The sequence below is a fragment of the Cibotium barometz genome, chromosome 23, assembly GCF_041138505.1.
Source record: "Cibotium barometz isolate CiBa-2024 chromosome 23, ASM4113850v1, whole genome shotgun sequence".
Lineage (NCBI taxonomy): Eukaryota > Viridiplantae > Streptophyta > Polypodiopsida > Cyatheales > Cibotiaceae > Cibotium > Cibotium barometz.
This window is the reverse complement of record NC_141068.1, coordinates 56,740,404-56,762,835: the sequence shown is the minus strand read 5'-3', so window position 1 is coordinate 56,762,835 and position 22,432 is coordinate 56,740,404.

Here is a 22,432-nt window from a genome sequence, read left to right as displayed (position 1 = left end):
ATAGCCGTCAGGCTTCTGGAAGCACTCCCCTATGAGCATCCCGAGTAGGATTGTTTCGTTATAGAATTTTTGCACAATCCAAAAGGGTCCAGTCCACCTTAGCTTTAGCTTCTCCGGATGCAGACCCATCCGTGAATAATAGGATTGGATCTTCTTCTTTAAATAGCCAAATCGGGAATGGCGGTCCATTTTTCTCTGCTTCTGGATTTGCTTCTAGATCACTGTAGTCATGAAGAATCTCTTGAATCTATCTTTGTCCAATTGGAGGAGCTGGGCGATCCTGTAGGGATTCCTAAGGACTTAGTTTTTTGGCTATGGCAGTCTGGAGGCTCGGTCCGGAGGCTCGACACCTGAAACTCCATTGGCACAATTTCTTAAGTGCCATATACCAGCTTGAATGGAGTCATCCCTGTGGAGACCTTATAGGCAATGCGGAATGCCCATAGTGCTAAGTACAGCTTCTCATCCCAATCGGAGCGATTCTCATTGACCTAGCTTCTTGAGGATGCACTCGGATGGTGTCATTCACAAAGTGTTTGCCCTCGTCTATCGAGCAACCAAACCTACTACTAATGATCATCTCATAAAGGAATTTTGCAGTGGACTTTGTCGTATTATCCTTGAGGGATTTGGCTTCCACCCACTTGGTACTATAGTCTATTTGCCACCAGAATGTATTTGTTATCGACGGTGAATCGGGTTGGCAGCTTAAATGGGCCCACAAAGTCAAGGTCCCATTTTTGGAATGGTTCCAATGGGAGGATCAGATTGTGAGGCATCCAATCTCTATCAGTGAGCTGGCCGAGTTACTAGTGGCACACATCACATTGTTTGGCCCATTTGTAGCCATCGCTGAGACGGCCACTAGAGACCCACATAGAGGATCTTCCTTCCTGTTACTTCCCTAGAAAAGTGACCACTGTTGATCCCCTAACGGGCTTCTTGGAAGACAGCTTCTTGTTCATGAGGTGGAATGCACCTCCGGAGGATCTGATCAATGCCCTTCTTGTATAGTTGTCTGGCTATTACTTGGAAAGACCGGCTTCGGACAGCTATCCACTTCCTCTGATCTTGAGAAAGGTTATCCTCTATCAGACTTATGGCCACAAATGAAACAATTTCATTGTACCACATCTGAGGTATCGGCATGACTGCTTTTGCTACATTGGGTAAATCATCTGCTACTCCAATCGAGGCTTCACCGGAACAGGTAGTCTACCACTACATGGTTGGTTCTCTGGGTATGCACAATGCTGAACTCAAATTCCTAAAGGATAAGCATCCACCGAGCCATCTTATCTGCCGCCACCGCCAAGCTCTACTTATCAACAAGATAAAGCAAGACAGAATGATCCATATGGAATGGGAACTTGTTGCCCAATAGATAGTGGCAAAACTTGCCGACTAAGTAGATCATGCCGAGCGCCTCCCTATGGGTGGTGGAGTAATTCCGCTCGGCATCAAATAATCTCTGGCTGGCATAGTAGACAGGCCGGAACCACTTTTTCCAGCTTCCTACATCAAAAAGGCAGCAAAGAAGCAGAAATCTCAAGCTTTAACCTCAAAGCCAGTAGCCCAAGAGCTAGAGGCGCAAGCCCCAAAGGCTACAGCAGCCCATAAAAAGGCTAATAAAATAGACCCGGATGTCCAAAAGAAGAAGACCTTGAAGAGCTTGCAAAAAGGCAATGCATGATCAATTAATCAAGGGCAACGACGTTGTGACCATTGAAAGTAGTTCAAATAATAGCTCCAAAGCTACCTCCTTCACAAAGACAAACTAGCGATCTCCCGTTCAAGCCATCTCTTCCCAAAGAGAAGAAACCCATTGTTGACTGCAAAATCCTTCCAAAGATATGCAAGGGGCATCCCAACCTCGTGTTGGAGAAAGAGTGAATGAAGCAAGCCCAAGATCTTATAAAGAAGGTGCAGGCTAAACTAGAGCTAGTACTTGAGGAAGTGGTCAAGTATGAACCACATTGACCCCACCTAACGAGATCCCTAACCCCATCCTGGAGCCACTCATAGGACCAATGAGAGTGAATCTCAGTGCCTGCCAAAGACCTCGACCCAAAACATAACCATTCTTCAAAGGCCACAAAAAGAGCCAGTTCCAGAGCCTCTATGTTTGGAAAGAATTTGACCAAATCCCACATTTCTAGATGCAATGAATGAGGACTCAATGGTAGGTGAAAGTTGTCCTTCCATGGGTATGCAAGGACTTGGCACCCATGTAGAGACCTGGCCACCACCATTTGGCCCTAAGCGTAACCACGAGCAGAGATCCTAAAAACAGGGGCCCCATTCAATAGTGTTCTACCCAAACCCCAAACCTCATTAGATCCCGATCAAACAGTTAGAAGCCCAAGGCTTCTACGAAGGGAAACTCTTCATTTCGGTCCCAAGAAACTCGCCATCCACATAGCCAAAAGGACCCAGATGCAACGGCCTCAATACCTAGTACCACCTCAAAATTCAATGCTTCATTGGGTTCCAACCATGTTGCTAGAAGAACCAGGATTCAACAAAGAAAAACCCCACATTTGAGTACCAAAATCAAAGAAATACATGCCCAAACCCCCACAAACGCACCCTTGGATGTCAAATCCAAATGGACCCAAAGGTATGCCTTCCTCCATGCCAATTCCAAAGATTAAGGAATGGAAGGCATTGGCTTCCATCTCTACTCATGGAAGGCATTGGCTTCCATCTCTACTCATGTGCAAACACCACCTTCAAAAAGCCGAAAGAGCCCATGGACTCCAAGTAGCAACAAGAGGCAACACCTTGCCCATCTTTGTAGTGGCCCTACCCATCCTTAGCCACCCATAGTACTAACCCCCAAAGAGAATTGTGTACACACTTTTATGGCACCACTGAGTAACCCTAGGGCTCAAGAAGATCACCATGACCCCACACCACCTATGTGCACCACACCACCTATGTGCACCACACCACAATACCAACTTGCCAAACTTGAACTAGAAAGATAAAGCTCAATCAAGTGCTCTAGCAAAGCCAACAACAGTGACATCGAGGCTTTTGTCGTGGATGGACAAGCAACTCTCCACATTTGTTGAGGCCATATGATAAGCCATAACCTTGAAACCTCATTGTACATATGCAACGTAGCACTTCCTACTAATTGTACATACACATATACCCGGGAATGATATTGAATTAATTTTTTTTTACAAACAAAAAAACAACAAGAAGAAAAGAAAAAACAAATTGTTCTTCATGAACCTCCATCAAGGTCCATTTTTGGATAAGTCGAGCATGGAAGGACCAAGCCTCGCCTATCGTAATATCCACCATCACCTGGACCTTCCTATAAATAGCAAAAACCTCTAACCAACACATCCATTCAATCTATCAAGCCATAGAATCCATTGACCTCCCTTGCTGCATGATCATGTGCAAATCCACTGTTGTGCCTCTAACAAGCTATTGATCTTGAAGCTCCACAAAAAGCATTATCAAGTAAATGTCAAAGAAAGTAACAAAAAGAGTTAAAGAAAGCAATTGTGTTGAAGAAGTCCTTATGGATAAGTACACCCACATGGACACACCTTTCACCCATTGCCCATGCATGTCACCTGCAAAATATTTCACTATGGGCATCATAATTTTTTCCCTTCTCCCACCTCACGTCATTTTCAAACACATGCATTTTCAACTAACCTCGTCCACACCAACCCTCCAGGCACATATTTGTACAGGGGGACCATGGCAGCACAAGCCCATGGTATGACCCATTGGAGAACCCTTGACCTTGCAAGTACCTCTGAAGCGCTTTAATGCCTATGACCTCTACTTCAGCTCCAATTCAAAACCAACACCACCTCGCCATGGCTGATGTATTCGTCAAGAAAAAGGCCCATCTCTAGGCATCATGCTATGAGAACCAGGCATAATACCTTATCATGCCCCAAGACATCCCAGACTGCCATCTATCCATATGCAAATCATTCAATACTGGTCATGGCACTTATTCTTCCAATCATTGGGTGTGGATCGCTTCTACTTGTTTTTGAAGGGTGCACACCAATTCCACAACTAATAGAGGCCTAGCATATAAAGAACCTTTACATCGCCTATCACATTTCATATTACCTTGCTAACCTGCTTGCCAGCTGTCACACACCTGCATCTACCTTACTAACCAACTTATCACCAACAGCAGGAGGCAAGCCTACCACACACCTGCCCATCCCTTTACCTTGCATCTAGTTGTGGATCGGCTTGAACTATACCACTTAACCTCGATCGCAAACTACATGGCAAATCTTGGACCATCCACACCATCCAATAGTTTCACCACTGACTTGGGTGACATGAAGATGCAGTCAACTATTAGGAAGGGGGGTATGTTAACCGCTCTGTTGGTTTACATGGTTTCATCCACTCCACTATCATAAGGCACTTTTCCATCTTGCCCATGCGAGCGGGAACTTAACTTTTATAAGATGGCACTAGAACATATAAAGCAACCTTACCATGTGTTTTATTTTAAATATGGAAAGTCTATGGACTTAGTGTACATAGTTGGTTTGAGAGTAGTAATAGAGGTTGGACTATTTTTAAGTTTGGTTGGCCTAGTGTGGAAACTAGTCACTTGCATATAAGTTACTTTTGACAATAAGCAATACACAATCATTCCCTGTTGTAATAATATTCTTGTGAGATCTCCCTCTTCTTGCTTGTTTGCATAGTATTGTGTTCTTACTTGCTTGATGGATGCTTATTTGAATAGGTGAGATTGTAGGTTTCCCTCTTCCGTTAGCTTCTTCTTTCTTTGCTTTTTGTGAGAGAGAACCATCTCTTCTTGCCTCCATCTAGGCATTGAGATCTCTCCCTTCACTCCTTGGCAAGGAGCATTCTCATGTGACAATGTAGTGAGGATGGGATGGACGATCTAGTGCACCCACATGGGAGGCAAGACCCAACAATGCATTCTTTGGCAAGGCTAAGGTAACCTCTTCACTTCAGCACTCCCTGATTCAACAACTTCAACAAACCTTGGGCGCAGGTGGGCCTAGCTTGTCATAATAGTAGCAACACTTAATGCAATCCTCTATCAAGTGGCCCGATCTTTTGAAAAGATGCAGGGGGAAGAGAGCTTGAGCTCTTGCAAGCACACACACACACTCACAAAACCCTAATAGAGAACACACGAGGTGAGAGGCTAAAAATCTTCTTCTTCTTCACTCAACACTCAACACACCATATACAAAGATAAGAGTACACATAATATGAAAGGTACTCAACTAATACATACAAGGGTTCTCTATAGTGTGAACCCGACTAAATGAACTGGCGCTATAACTATGCCAGTCTCTAGAATGGCTATCACACAGCCTGTCATTCCACTGGCCGCATATCACCCATGATCTCACCAACCATGCCAGTGGTATAAGTGTGGGGCCTATCCCCCAGGCGGGTCATCAGTGTCCACCGCCTCACTAGATGAGCTCGATATCTCAACACTCCCCCTCGAGCTCAACTCCATCTCATGTACACCAAGCAAAGCCCTAAATCTGCGGAGCTTCTCTGTACCCAATGCTTTGGTGAAGATGTCAACTACCTGATCCTCTGTGCTGACATAAACAAGGTCAAGGTCTCCTACCAAGACCTTCTCTCTGACGAAATGGTAGTGGACCTCTATATGCTTCGTAAGTACGAGCATGAAAAACTAGGTTCCTGGCCAATTGTATACTGCTAATGTTGTCACAGAAAATGACAACTTGTCTATCCAACTGATAGACCCAAATCTGCAAAAGTAGCTTTCTTAACCAAGCTACCTCACATGCTGCCATAGCAGCTCCTCTCTGTACTCGGCCTTTGTACTGGATAGAGCAACCATAGGCTGTTTCTTGCTGCTCCAAGTCACAGCAGCACTCCCCAAAGAAAACATGAAGCCACTGGTAGATCTCCTATCTGAGATACTACCAGCCCAATCAGCATCTGTGTACATATCTCTGTCCCAGTCTCATAGAATAGTCCACAATGTAAAGTAGACCTCACATACCTCAGTATGCGTCTTAATGCATCCAAATGCGGTTTCCGTGGAACCTGCATAAACTGACTCACCAACCCAACAGCATAGCTCAAATCTGGTCTGGTGATCGCGTCATGTAGCTCAAGCTTCCTACTATGCGCCTATACATAGTAGGATCCTCCAAGATCTCTCCTGAATCTGCACTCAACTTGCCATTCTGATCCAATGGCACGGACATAGGCTTACAGCCTGTCATACCATACTTGGATAGCATGTCCAAGCCATACTATCTCTGCAGTAATCCAATACCATGTGGTGACCTAATCACCTCAATGCCCAAGAAATATCTGAGCTCCCCCAGATCCTTCATCTCAAACTTCTGTCTAAGCAAGATCTTTACATCAAAGATCTCTACATCATGGTCCCCTGTAATGATCAAGTCATCTACATAGATGACAACAAGCACAACCCCTCTATCACCATGTCTCACATACAACGAGAAATCTGCATTGGCTACATGAAAGCCAATAGTGACAAGATATTCAGAAATCTTGTCAGCCCATGCTCTTGGTGCTTGTTTTAAGCCATACAAGGCTTTCTTCAACTTGCAAACATGCTCGGGGTGACTCACATCCTCATAACCAGGTGGCTGCAACATATACACCTCTTCTTGCAAATCCCCCTCATGCAAGAATGCATTCTTTACATCCATCTGATGTAAAGACCATTGCTTTGACGCAGCCACTGCTATCACGACTCTCACTGTTGCCATCTTGGCAACTAGGCTGAAAGTTTCCTCACAATCAATGCCATATGTGTACGCATATCCTTTGGCTACCAACCTAGCCTTATACCTGCTTATGCTTCCATCACTGCTATGTTTTACTTTGTACACCCACTTGCATCCAATGGCTTTCTTGACTTCAGGCAATTGCACTAAATCCCAAGTTTCATTTCCATATATTGCATCCATCTTCTCATCCATAGCTTTCTCCCAACACACATTTCCAATAGCCTCATCAAGGCATGTAGGCTCTACAACCTGCACAACCTTTGCCATATATGCATAGTGATGTGCCACATAACCATCATAGGTAAACCTCTGCATAGGGTTTTTCACTCTCCCAGATCTTCGCAGGTTTTCATTCATGGCTTCCATAGCCTTCTTTACACCAGGTGTTCTCATAGTTGGGATCTCAAGCTCCTCATCAAGGCTCATATCTGAGCCACTAGACTCTCCATCAACATGAGAATGCCCTGCAAAAATGTCAGGCATACGAAAGGGCTCAACCACTTTCTCTTTTCCTTTACGTGATGTACTAATCACATTTGCAGGACTGGTATTATGACACAGCCTGCCACTCTATGGTCTATCAACAGACCCACTAGATGAGGACTCTCCTGGTCCACTCAAAGACTGTGATTGTTGACCTGCATTCTGTGCAACCACACTTCCACTCACATCAGCCCCAATAGCTTCTTTTCCAGCAGCATACCAGCTGCTCATCTCATCAAAGACAACATCCCTGCTTACCCTCAACTCATGTGTAGCAGGGTTATAACACCTGTATCCCTTTTGCTCAAGGGAATATCCAATAAACACACATTTTTCAACTTTTGGATCTAGCTTAGTTCTCAGCTCATCTGGAACATGCACATATGCAATCCATCCAAAAACTTTCAGACGATGAGACAAATCAGGTTTTTTGCCAGTAAACCTCTCCTCTGGAGTTACATCATGTATGGCTACAGTTGGAGTCCTGTTCATGATGTATACTGCTGTAGAAACAGCCTCAGCCCAATAGCTATGCGGCATATTCTTCTCTTCCATCAATGCTCGCGCAATCTCAGCAATGTGCCTGTTTTTCCGCTCAGCAACTCCATTTTGCTGTGGAGTGTATCTGCATGTAAACTGTCTTCGAATACCATTCTTCTTCAAAAATTCAGAGAACTCATTGTAGAAGTTCTCTCTCCCTCCATCTGACCTTAGGCACTTTACATATTTCCATGTTTGCTTTTCAACCAAAACTTTGAAATTCTGAAAGTGAGTGAACACCTTACTCTTCTCCTTCATGAAATATACCCACACTTTCCTTGTGTGGTGATCAATGAATGTCACATAATACCTGCAACCTCCCATAGACATGGTCTTCGTAGGACCCCATACATCTGATTGCACAATATCTAGTGCATTTCTGCTCACATATCTGTTACGTGGAAACACATGCTTTGTTTGCTTTCCAAATTGGCATGCTTCACATATTCTCTGCATACCTTCCACTTTAAATTTTGGCAGCCCTGTCACACAATTCCTTTAGTCTACATAGACTTCATTCTCTGCACATTCACATATCCAATTCTTTTATGCCAAATGTCTATGTCTGCAACAATTCCTGAACCATTTGCAAACATTGCAGCACTTTTACGCATGTCTACATTAAACGTAAACATTTTGCCCACTCTATTGCCTTTTGCAACCAACCTGCACTTGTCTTTAAAGTCTTCAACATAACAACCATCAAGGTTAAACCGAACCTGCAAACCCTGCTCAATCATCTGGCCAACTGAAATCAGATTCTTTGTTATGTTCGAAACGTGAAGTACATCTGCAAGGTACTTCACTTTTCCATCCTACATAAACAATGGCACATCTCCAACATGGGAAATTGGATGAGCAGTGTCATCCCCTGTTTCCACAAAACCTGGTCTTTCAAGGTTTTTCATCTCCTTGAACCACTCCCCATGACTTGTCATGTGGTTCGAAGCACTTGAATCCACATACCATACATCATCTTTTTGTGCTGCTTCAACATTTTCAGACATGGCATTCACGACATGTTGCATAACAAACAACATTTCATTATCCTCATTGTTTCTACTTGAGGATGCATAGTTGTTCTGCTGCACTTTCCCATTTTGCATGTCAGCCTGCTTCTTATAACATTCAGCCTGCACATGTCCAGGCTTACCACAATAAAAGCATTCACGTGCATCATTATATTGCCTTTGCCAATTTCCACGTGCTCTTTGACTCCCCCTGCCTCTGAATTTGCCTCTTCCACCTGTGTGTTGTTGATGTTATTGTTGTGTATTCTGGGACTATTGTTGTGTATTCTGGGACTATTGTTGTTGCTGCTGCTGGCCATAATTCTGATTACCTATTCGGCCACCTCCTTGACTGCGTCCACGGCCTCTTCTACCTCGTCCTCTTCCTGAACTTGTGTAGATGGCTTGTTGCTCTGAACTGTTTTTTTTTTTGTGAAGACTGTTGGTCTTCACCCAAGCTCTTCTCTTCTATAATCAGCATAGACACCAAATCTGTAAAGTTGGGAATATTTTCCCGAGTCTGAATAGACATCTTGGAACGCCTTGTATTGTGGCCCGAGACCATGTAGACAGACTTCCACCTTATTATCATCATCTACTAATACACCAATAGATGCAAGGGATTCCACAATACCCTTGATCTTCAATGCATAGTCATTCACAGACATGCTCTTTTTCTCCATAGTATGAAGTTCATTCTTCAACTGTATCTTACGTGCCTTGGTATTTGTTTCATAGAGTTTTACCAAGGTGTCCCATGCCTCCTTGGGGGACTTGGCATCCTGAATGTGCCCAATCATGGTGTCCTGTATACTAATGGAGAGCCAATACATAACTTTCCTGGCTCCTTGGTTCCAGTCTTTAAACTCTTTCACATCTGCAGTAGTCGGATTATGTCTGGTATCTCCGGTGCCTCTTCATGCTCACCTTCTATGTAGTCCCAATAGCCCTTTCCCATCAGGAAATTCGTCAACCTGAACCTCCAAGCATAGAAGTTCTTCTCAGCCACAATCTGTGTTATGCCATCATTTGACATCTTGCTAGACACACAATTTTACCAGAAATAGCACTCTGGTTTGTCCTGCAGAAACTACTGTATTTTCTGCAGCGGTACTGTAGTACTCTCAAATGTCACAACCAGTGACTTCAATATGAATACATACACCCAATGGCAACTATTGACCTCTTTGCAGCACCCACAGTGTCTGCACAGCCAATCTGTCTTCCTGCAGTTCTTAAAACAGATTTCTACAGAGAATCGATGACTTACCCGCAGTGCTCGAAATCGCCTGCTTTCTGAAAACCGGAGGTTCAGACACGCCCGAAATGCGTTTTTGGCCCAGAAAAATTAGTCCGATAGGACAGTATAGTTGCCCTATAGCTTTACTCCTGCGAAGAAAGCTCCTCAATCAGAGATCGTTTGCCGGTGCCTCCCGTAGAGCTCCCAACAAGGGTGTAGTCACCAACACAAATAGGGAAGAGTAGTTGAAGCTCTTACCTTCGTACCGCTTCCTGTGGTTCTCTTGCTTGCAGCTCAGCCTTTAGTACGAACCTGGCTCTGATACCATGAAAAGATGCAGGGGGGAAGAGAGCTTGAGCTCTTGCAATCACACACACGCTCACAAAACCCTAATAGAGAACACCCGAGGTAAGAGGCTGAAAATCTTCTTCTTCTTCACTCAACACTCAACACACCATATACAAAGATAAGAGTACACATAATATGAAAGGTACTCAACCAATACATACAAGGGTTCTCTATAGTGTGAACCCGACTAAATGAGCTGGCGTTATAACTATGCCAGTCTCTAGAATGGCTGTCACACAGCCTGTTATCCCACTGGCCGCATATCACCCATGATCTCACCAACCATGCCAGTGGTATAAGTGTGGGGCCTATCCCCCAGGCGGGTCATCAGTGTCCACCGCCTCACTAGATGAGCTCGATATCTCAACATCTTTCACACTTAGTGCACCATACCTCCTTTCTACTAGGCAGCAGACTCATTCTTTTGTGTTCTCCGTGCTACTCTGTGTCTATCTCTCTCTTTGATTCCTTGCTTTCCGATGTATTATATTTCTTATCCTTCTTTTTCTTCTTAGTTTTCTTCTCCTCATCTAAACTGCTCTCAAATTCTTCTATTGGGTGAAAAAAGTCTACTTCTCGCAGTTTCTTATTCTTCAATCCATTCAAGAACCAAGATCTCAAGTTTTGTTGGGTAGGAGGATTTGTTAATTGTCTAGATAACTCCTTGCTTTTCTCCATGAATTCCCTCACTGAAAAAGCCCTTTGTTGCTTGATCTTCCCCAACTTACAGCACAAGTCTTCATCACTATAAGTCTTCCTTCAATGATTGTATGGTTTCTTCGTTTGTCTCTAAGTCTTCTACACTGGTTTTGTAACCTTGTTCTTCTTCCATGGCTCATTTGTGATCTCATGTCGGGGAAGTTATTGGAACAAGGAGTAAGAGTTGTTTTTTGAATTCGGGCATGAATTTGGTTGATTGACCTTGGTGGTCCTCAAACGGATGAGTCCATGGCACTTTTATATGGATCTGTTGGTTGATCTTGGTGATTTTCAACGGAGACTCCATTTTTGTTAAAGTGAATACTTGTCGGTTACTATGAGCTAGGAACTATCGAAAAGGCCCTTGAGTGGACACGGGGTAAGCGTTCTGGTTGCCAATGATGCCATAGGTACACCGATGAAGGAATGTTTGGAAATAAGGATTCAACTGGATAATGAGAGGATTATGATCAGTGACACTATGGTTTCATTAAATGATTGTTTTAAAGAGTGTTGAATCTGTGAAAAAGGTAATTTCATATTGGGTGTGGAAGTGGTGTGACTAGTTTTAAGTTTGCATAAATATTCGGCTAGGAGGTGTAGGAACTCTTTTCCCTGGTACCCGGGACAACCTAACCAAATTCTTAATTGGATTCCATCACTACAGTGGTTGGGCGGTTAGCTAACCCATGGGACTGGATGAGGTTAGGCTGGACTGATGGATCCCTAAATATCCTTTCACATATCATCACATCTTAATCTCATCTCATCACATTCATATCCACATCCATTTACATCACATCACGTCCCATCCACATCTCTTCACATCCACATCCATTTACATCACATCACATCACATCCACATCTCTTCACATCCACATCCACATCCATTTACATCACATCACATCCCATCCACATACTGGTCCAAATCTTGTCCAAATTCAGCCAAACTGAAGCTAAAAAATTCTAGAACTCAGTTGGACTCAGTTAGTGGCCTCCCCCACCTATAAATAGACCCTCATTCTTTTGTATTCTCATCTATGAACTAAACTATGCTGGTATTACTCTAAGATAAGCTTATTTTCTATTATCCTCTACAAATTAAAGAGATTGGAGCTTCTCTCTTTCTTCAATCTTCCTTGGAGTCTTCATCAATATACCACCAAACCAATTGATTGGTTGGGGGCCTCTACTTTGATTAAAGAATCAAGCAATCTAGGAGATAAAGTGTGGTTTATGGTGGGTAGTGATAAAACACATAAATTTTCATGTATGCTTAAATAATGTTTTTTAAAGCATTTCTCTCTCTCCCCCAAAGAATGGTCATTCCTATGACCTATTCTATATTCAAATAAAGCTTCTCATGAAGCAATTCTCTAATCTAAAAGTAATTTCTATGCTTGTCAAATTGAGGCTAAATAAGTGGCTTTTCAATGCTTTTATGCTATTTAATTCATGGAAAAATTAGGAAACAAGTCCATAATTGGATATTGATCCAATTAATGGTTATTCTATCATATGATATTGCTAAACTTTATGTTTTTAAAATTATTGAGAATTATCAGTAATAGTAGTGGAGCTATGGTAAAATTTCTGAAAAATTAACACACAAATCATTTTCATTCATAATATGAAAAGAAGACTTCCTACCATATTCTAGGATTAATCATCCTAGATTAATTGAATGATTCTCATTATAATCATGGAAAATTTAATTTTTATGTTTATGCATAAATAGTTAATTAGGAAAAAGAGGAATTTCTAGTAATCCATTTTTATGTTAAAAGAGTAATCCCCATGACAATGGAAATCCATGTATTCCAAGGAAGTAAGAGAAAAATTGTGATGCTAAAATAATGTATATTTTATTTAAAAATTAAAGAAGGATTTTAGTTAAATTTATCTTTTTGCATAGATAAGTTTAAATGATGAAAGAGGAATTTTCACCATATTGGAATTCAAATATTTAAATGGAAAAAGTGTAATTCCTAGTGTAAAGAAATTAATAGAGATTTTTATTTAAATTTTAAGAGAAATTTTAGTTAAATTTATCTTTTTGTATGGATAAGTTTAAATGATGAAAGAGGAATTACCACCATATTGGAATTCAAATATTTAAATTAGGAAAGTATAATTCTTAGTGTAAAGAAAATGCTAGAGGAAGCATTTGGCTTATGTTTTTCTAAGAGGAGGTTCATTGGAACAGCTAGCAGGGAGTCGTCAAGGGACTTTGCTCGCGGCAAAGCCTGCCAAGGTCTTGACCAGCCTCGGTACAGTTAAAATGGTGCGCTTTTGGTACGATGGGCAAGGACCGACGAAGTGGTCCCTAAGTGAAGTGCTAGGACACCTAAGGAGGATCCTAGAGGGTTTTGAAGAATGACCAGGCGATGCACGGGCTCGCGGACATCCATGCGTACATCGAGGAAGATTTTGGATGGACTAAAAGGAAAGATTTTTGGGAACCAAATTTTGATACTGGATCTCGTTGGTTGGCCAGCTGGTGCTCAACGGAGAGTCTAAAGGATATTATTGTAATACAATGGACTCAGAATTTTAGAAAATGATGATCAGAAATATTATGATTTCTATTGAAGGATTGTTTTAAAGCCAGTCGAATCTGTTATAAATGGTAATTTCATATTGGGTGTGTACGTGGTATGCCTACCTTAATTTTTTGCATGAATCATCGGCTAGGGGGCCTGGGAACTCTTTTCCTCGGTAACCGGGCAAAAACACAACCAAATCTTTTTTAAGGAATCCCACCAATACAGTGGTCGGGTGGCTGGCTAACCTATGGGCCGGATAGGCTGGATCGGAGGATTCCTAAGAAACAACTAGATATACAATTAGTTACGTTAATTAGTTTAAATCCTGAGAAGAACTTGTCCTGTGGGAGGGGATCAGTGGCTATGCCTCGTAAATGAGGAAAAAAGCGATGATTCCATAGACCAAGTGCAAGTCTCTTCTTGATCTGACTATGTGACTTCAGGTTCAGTCAGATCAGTTTATCTAGTTAAGACTTTGACTCGTTAGAGTAATTCCCCTGTTAGAAGATTTTTTCCTTGGTGGAATCGCCCGTGCCTTCCGAGCGAGGGGAGTCTTCCGAGCCTGGTCTCGAAGGGACTGCCCGGGCTAGCCTCTCGTCTCGGACATCCGCGGGGGCGAGGCCCCGAGCGTGGATCCCCGCCCCGCGCGGGAGGCTGACACCGCTTCTGCCGCCGCCGACAGGGCACCGCGCGGAGGGGGGGCAGGGATCCCACATGTTAAGTACCAAACCTCCAAGCTCTACCTCTATGCTGTCACCCTAGAGTCGCTCACACCCTTGCATAAGGCAATCACTCTCTCTCACTCTTCCACACAAGCATGAATCATTCTAGCATCATAGAAGAGGCACAAATGCTAGAATGCTCTCTCTCAATCTCTCTCAAGACACAAAGAAGAGCTCTGAATAGTACAAAGTGGGATTATGTCTTTTCATTATGAGAAAATGTCTTATATACATTTGGCCCTTATTCACACTTGGGCACCCAAAACTTAACTAAGGCCTTGGGTGGCCAATATCTCATAATGTACAACTTTTATAGTGCCTTTTCATGACACTTATTAATGTCCTCAATTGGGGGAGCATACTTGTTAATCCAAAATGGAATTAACAACAATATTTTTCTGTCCCCATCCATTTTTTCACCCCACCCCATTACCCTTATTACTTTAGCTAGGAATGCACACTACGTTCCGTGATCTTCACTCCACTTCTGCTACACCCCTACCCATCCTCGATGCCAGCCTTGCTAACGGTACCCTCAACATCGACAACCCCTCCACCACCATCACACCGACTCAACAACCATCCACCCACAACCTCAAAGAAAGGGAGATCCCGTCATTGCCACCATTGGAGCATGAGGAGGCCGTCAACCCTCTCGACTGGGACGATCCTCTCGACCGCACGGAGTTCGAGTAGGTGATCGCCATCTTGCTCGATCGACAACTTGAGGAGGAGCCCATCACCCACCTCACCGACCACATGGACATTTATGTCCTCTGCACTTTCCTCAATGAAAAGCACCACCAATGGCAGCTGACCTGAAGGCGACCCTTCCTCATCAAACCTTTTATCTGGGAGACCTACTACAGCATGCCTCACGCACTCCGGATCAGCCCCGATTACCTCCCAGCAGACGGTGGGCATGGAATCTCTTCCATGAGGATCAGAAGAAGAACCCCAAACTCAAATTCAAATTCCCCTGGTTTGGTCCCGCATCAGCACAGCACCCTTGCACTGAAGAAAGCATGGTCCGACACTTCCACGAATTCATCCGCCAATATGACCAAGTCCCTGACCTAGCTGAAACCATTCAATTCTTCAATTTGATCATCACACTGCTAGAGTCCTTTCTTGACTAGGACTATTACTTTGAAGTCGCACAAGGCCTAGCCTTCGACATCAACAAGGGCCCACCCTTAAGAAAATCTTCGGCTACTACGAGCACATTATGTGGATGCTCGCTTGGCGCCTACAAACATTCAAAGATATGATGGAGACCACCTTTTGGACAAGCTACAAGGTCTTTCATCGACCCCCCTACTCCAATCTCGCACCACGATTTCATTAGAACCTATTTGATCTATTAGAGATAGATTTGGCTAGCTCTGAGGATGGACCTGCATTAGGGAGGGGGGTATGTTAACCACTTTGGTTAACATTACCTTATGTGTTGCTACACCTTTGTAATTTATCTTTTTATAACCGCGCAAAGCGCTCATTGTAAAAGAGACATGGGATGACCGAGCTTACGGCCTGTGGAACACCGATCATGAGAGGAATATATGTACATAGAGCTAGAGAAACTTAGAAGGCTAGTTTTGGGCCCCCAATTGTAAATGGGTGGCGGGACATTGTAATTATGAGCTCATGTATATAAATAATTTTATGGAATATAAAAAGGGACAATCCCATTTGTCTCACTTGAGTTTTCCTTCTCTCTCTCTTTCTCATTTGAGCTTGTGCTTGCATGTTAGCTTGTGTTCTTGCTTGCTTGCATGTTGGATTGTTGGTGTATGTAAGTAGGGATGGTAATGCTCTCCTTTCTCCTCTTCTCTACCTTCTCTTTGCTGTCTACTATGTCCCTTTTGCATGCTAGTTGCATGAAGCAGAGGTTGAGCTCTCCATAGCTCCCTCCTTCTTGCTCTCTTCTTGGGTGACATATGAAGAGGTGGAGTACGCCCCTAGCAGCTTCACATCAAGGAGTTGACCCTCATAGGGTTAGCCAAGTGTAAGTCTCCAAACTCGACTCTTGCATGTATCTTTCTTCTCTTCTTTCTCTCTTGTGTGCAAGGTAGCATGTTATCCTTAATATGGAGTCAAGGTCACAACAACCAAAGAGGCTGCCATGACATTGACATCAACATAAGCAAGTCATAAACAATAAGGATAAGCAATGAACAAACCTCAATACCCAAGCACATGTTTATCTCAAATATTATAAAAAGGGGCCACCAAATGAGTAGGCAATTCTATGTGTTTGTAAGCACACTTTACCATCTATGAGTAGCCAAAGAGCACCTAGGGGAGTGAGGCAAATTTAAACACTCCTAACCCCTTGAGAGTAGCTATTCAAGCACCCAGGGGGGAGAGATGTTATGTTAGCCTTGGAAGCTCTAGTGTGAACAGGCCTACACACGAGCACTTTTTACCCTATGCTGGTAAGGATTTTTTCCCCCGTGTGAACACACTCTTGTGTGTTAGTAGCAACATTAGATCTAGGGCTAGGGCTACTAGTACTCTTGTACTCCACTTATTTCATATCATTACCATTGAGTACTTCGAGCTATTGTAGCTTCGTCTCTCTTGATCTCTGAGCTCGTCTCTGTGAGACTATGTGTGCGTGGGTGTCTTTGTGTGTGTGTGTGTGTGTGTGTGTGTGTGCAAAACATCTACTCCCTTGTCCAACATTGGTATCAGAGCTTGGGTTCACGATCTTGGTATAAGAGCCATGTTTTGGAGTCTTGGTTTTAGAGCATGTGTTTGCATTCGGTTGTTAGCAGCAGCACCCCACTGACGTTTGCATCTGCTCTTGAATTGACAACTTGATGTTGGCCTTAACACCTTCCTTCTTTGGCATTCACTCCTACTAGTTGTCACCTTGGCCTTGATGCCCTCCTCATGGGCGTTGCATCTTGTCAAAGTGGTGTATCAGTAAGCTCTCGCACTTGTACTTCTCACAATTCTAGGGTTTCTGCCTCCTTCTGTACATTGGTCATCTTTCCTTTATGCTAGTATACATTCTAGGCAACCCCACACCCTAGCGCTACATATAGCTTTCATAAGTTTTCGGCATTAGATTTTAATATCTGTTGAGTTTTATTGGCTCTTCTATTACTGCTGCTTTCTGAGTATCAACTTTCAATTTTCGTCATTGGACTTTTGTGTTCATCGATTTTGCCTGGTTAGCCATTCAACATTCCTTTTGGCAATCAATTCTGCTTGGTCAACCATTCAGCTGAGTCTATTATTAGCTTGGCATAGTCAACAAATCAGCCTTTGGCTTTCCCTCATTCAACATTCAGCTTCAATTGTGCTCGATCAGCTATTCAGCTGTATTCATCGATTTTGCCCAATCAGCAATTCAACCTTCGACTTTCACCTCTCGGCATTAGAATTCCTCATCCAGATGAGTCAGTCGGCTTTTCCCAGTCACTTGTTCAATGCTTGGCTTTTTGCATTCATTCATTTGACTTCAAGCATTCTGCATTAAGCATTTGGCTTCAACATTTAGCCATGCAACCATTAGGTCTTTAGGCTTTCAGTTAGTCGACGCTTGGCTTTCTGCTTTTAGCGCTTGGCTAGGCTTTTCGTTTTAAGCGCATTCTGCATTTAGCTTTTAGCCATTGGTGTTTGGCATTTGATTGTGACTTCTGCGTCAGTAGTCAGCTTTCAATTTTTATTAGATCCCAAACATCATAATGCACTACATTTGATGGCCTTCAACTCAAATTCCTAGCATGTGGAAATTCCTTCCCAATTGGCATGCTTCACATACCTTATACCTAATTGGCACGCTTCACATACCTTATGCATTCCATCCACTTTAAACTTTGGCAAAAACAATGCTTTGGGCCTGCATATTTTTGAGCCACTGAATATTAACATGACTAATACGTTTATGCCAAATGTCAATGTTTACAATCACATCTATACCATGCGCAAACATTCACTTCAAGCATTTTTACATCCAACGCAAACATTATATCAATTGTTTTTCCCTTGACAACCATGTGGTACTAGTTATTGAAGTCTTTTACATAACATCCATGAGGGTTAAACCTCACTTGCAAACCCTATTTAACCATTTATCCAATAAAAACCAAGTTTTTTGTTGTGATATTGGAAACATGAAGTACATCAACCAAGTACTTAATTTTTCCATCCTGCATAGAAAATGGCACCTTAACAACATGCATAATAGGATGCATAATATCATCACCTGTTTTCACATACCTTGGAGTTTCCATTTCTACATATATCTAAACCACTCTCCATGATTGGTCACGTGGCTAGATGCACCCGAAATAACGTACCCTATATCTCCAGGGTTTCTTGCATATGTAGTCATAGAACTAAGTATATGTTGTATCACAAAAAACTATTCACTTCTATCTTTGGTTTGCTTGCTTGAAGATGCATAATTCCCTTGTTTGCAGCTTTCCACTTTTGATGTCATTAATAGCACTCCTTTGCTATATGACCTGGTTTGCCACAATAATAGCACTCCATGATGCTATTTCCACTCTGCTTTCTTTGCCATCAACCTCAACCTCTCTGCGCCCCTGTCTCTAGAGTAGCCTTTTCCATTTGTTTGTATATTAGATTTTTGTTGCTCATGATTTTGGTTTCCAAACCAGCATACACCTTGGCCTCTAAATTACGATCTACATCTACGATCTACATCTACCTCTACCTCTACCTCTACCTCTACCTGTGTCCATATAGAAGGCTTACTTTTGCAGATTTTTAGAAGATGATTTACTCCCCACATTTGTCTCCTCATTGATAAAAGAAGGTCTATAAGATCCTCAAAGTTTGGGAAGTTTTCATGAGTTTGGATATATGTCCAAAAATGTTCATACTCTTTGTAAGTCCATTCAATGTGATTGACACCAAGTCATCGTTATCCACAGGTGCTCCAATAGACCCAAGGGCATCTGCAAGCCCTTTACTTTCAATGAGTAATCACTTATAGTCATAGTTTTCCTCTGATTTCATCTTTCTTTCCTTAGTACTTGTGCTATATACTTATATTCATCTTATTCTTCTCCACATTATTATATAACTCTTGCTTCAACTGCATCTTTCTTGCCTTAGTGCTTGTGCTATACAATTTAACCAAGGTATCCCATGTATCCTTAGTGCTTGCTTCAACTGCATCTTTCTTGCCTTAGTGCTTGTGCTATACAATTTAACCAAGGTATCCCATGTATCCTTAGGTGTTATTGCATCCTTTGACTAATCATAGAATTCGACGCACTATACAATTAATATGTCACTTTGCTAACTCTCTCATGTTGCCACCACGACTTAAAAATCTTGTGACAATTGAGAAGTGATATTTTTTTTGGAAGCTCCGGCTTGTTCTTATCACCTGAAAAATAAACTCCCAGTATCCTTTTCCCATGAGGAAGTTTCTCTTCTTGAACTTCCATACTTGGAAGTTATTCTTGTCTAGCTTCTTGCTCACAATCTATGACAAGCTGTCAGACATCTTTCCCTCTAGTAACTTACCAAATAGTGCTTGCAAAAAACTTTTACACTTGCACCAAATCTAGAATCTCCAACATAGTGGTACTGTAAACCTATTATCCTATAACTTGTGAATAAGTCTAATAAATATACATCCACCAACAACTTGTGATTCTCAGATCATCTATACATACTATCATGTAACCAAATTTCTTATGTAACTTTTCGTCGAACTAGAAATTGAGCATACACAGTCAAAATCGACACTATTATAGAGTGCTTGTGAAAAACTTGCAGAGCCAAAATGAGACCCAAAATGCGCTCAAATTACACCAAAACACATAAAAACTTAGTTAACAAACTTAGTAGTAAAGAAAGTTAATTACACACAATAGGATGGCTCAATCTGAGATAGTGACTTTCTTGTTTGCTTGTAGCTCTCACAACTACTCAAAGTCAAAGAGGGAAAGAGATGCGATTTCCCTTACTTGTATGCTGTTTTCTTTTCTTGCCTCTTGATCTCTTTACATGAACCGACACTCTGATACCATAAGAAGAATGTGGGGGAGAGGGTGAGCTTGAGCTCCTTGCAAACAAACACACACACACACACACACACACACACACACACACACACACACACAAGAGTAGACAAGTACGTAAGAGAGATGGATGGCTAAATTGTCTTCTCTTCTCTTCTCTTCTCTACAAACATAACATAAAGAGACAAGAGTACATACTATACACGAGAAAGTACTCTCCTACTATGACATCAAAAGGTCAGTCCATAGTGTGAACCTTACTACATGAGTTGGCACTATAACTATGCCATAACTCTAAAACACCAAAGTGTTTGTTGTCACACAGCCTATGACAAAACCACTAATGGTACTATATGGGAAAGTACTCTCCTACTATAACATACAAAGGTCGGTCTCCATATAGTGTGAAATTGACTATATGAGTTGGTGCTATAACTATGACATAACTCTAATACACCAAAGTGCTTATCACACACATAGCCTATAAAACCACTCGTGGTATATCACTCATAATCTCACCAAACCATACTAGTGGCATAAGTATGGAGCTATCATCTTGGCCTATTACAATATCCGCACTAGTTGAGCTCAATATCTCAACATGACACTTACTAAGGCTTTTAAGACAACAAATATATCTCAACATGCCACTTACTGTCTTCCTGGCCTATTACAATATCCACACTTGTTGAGCTCAATATCTCAACATGCCACTTACTAGGGCTTTACAATATCCACACTCGTTGAGCTTGATATCTTAACATGCCACTTACTAGGGCTTTTACAATATCCGCACTCGTTGAGCTTGATATCTCAACATGCCACTTACTAAGGCTTTTAAGACAACAAATATATCTCTAAATAATGCACCAAAATCACACGAATCTTCATCATGGTTTACAAGAAACATGCTAATGCCATCAAATTTTCCAAGAATGCATTAAGGTGTAGATTAATTCCAAAAACCTCCATGCTAATGATTGAAATTATGCAAGATTTTGATGAGTGAAGCAAAATCCCTCTTAGTAATGCTTGCACTTAACCTCCATCCTTATGATTTATGTAATATTGTTCGAAAATGAGCAAGATGGAAGAAAATACTTGCAAGACCTTGATAAATCTAAAAAAATCACCTTTCTAATGCATGCAATCAAACTCCATAACCATGATTTATGTAATAATATTTTAGAATGATCAACAAGACAAGAAAGAAGGAGAGCTTAGCAATCTTTCATAGTGCTTGCTAATGCCATCTATAGATATAGTTTATTAGCAATGGAAGAAGAATCTTCAAATCTTGATCAAGAAACCCTAAATACCTTCAATAATTCAATAATGGATTCAAACCATAATGAAGTAATCAAAGGGTATGAATGATATTCACACAAGAAATCAATGATGCCACCTATGTTAGCATTGTGGTGACTATTATGCATATATTATGGAATTAATGATGCCACCTATGTTAGCATTGTGGTGACTATTATGCATACACCTATGTTAGCATTGTGGTGACTATTATGCATATATTATGGATCGAGATCTAGGCTTTACTTCCTTCAAACAACCCATAAATGGACCAACCATGTTGCCTCTACCACCATGCCACCGCTAAGATAGGCCTCTTGTTATAGAGCGAGTAGTTTGTGCAAAAGACCATGATGCCTCTACCACCACCACCACCACTAATAATACAGGCCTCTTGTCCATGATGAGCATGACAAGTATCAAGCCAAAGAAACCCTAACATGACAAATATCAAGCCAACAAAACCCTAACATTGGCTTACATTGCTTAGTAAAACTCACATGCTTAGGTTAGCTTGAAGATCTAGGGTTTGGATGAGGAAAAAAACTTCAAGAAATAGGCAAAATTAAAAAAATTATCTTCTTGAGATTTTTGGTTTTTGAATAAGAAAAGGATCAAAGCAAGTACCTTGATACTAGTGCAAGAGAGGAGACCCCATTAGAGCTTGAATGGGGATAACATAGAAGGAAGTCTGCTTGTATTTAGCACAAGGGAGGAGATCCCATTAGAGC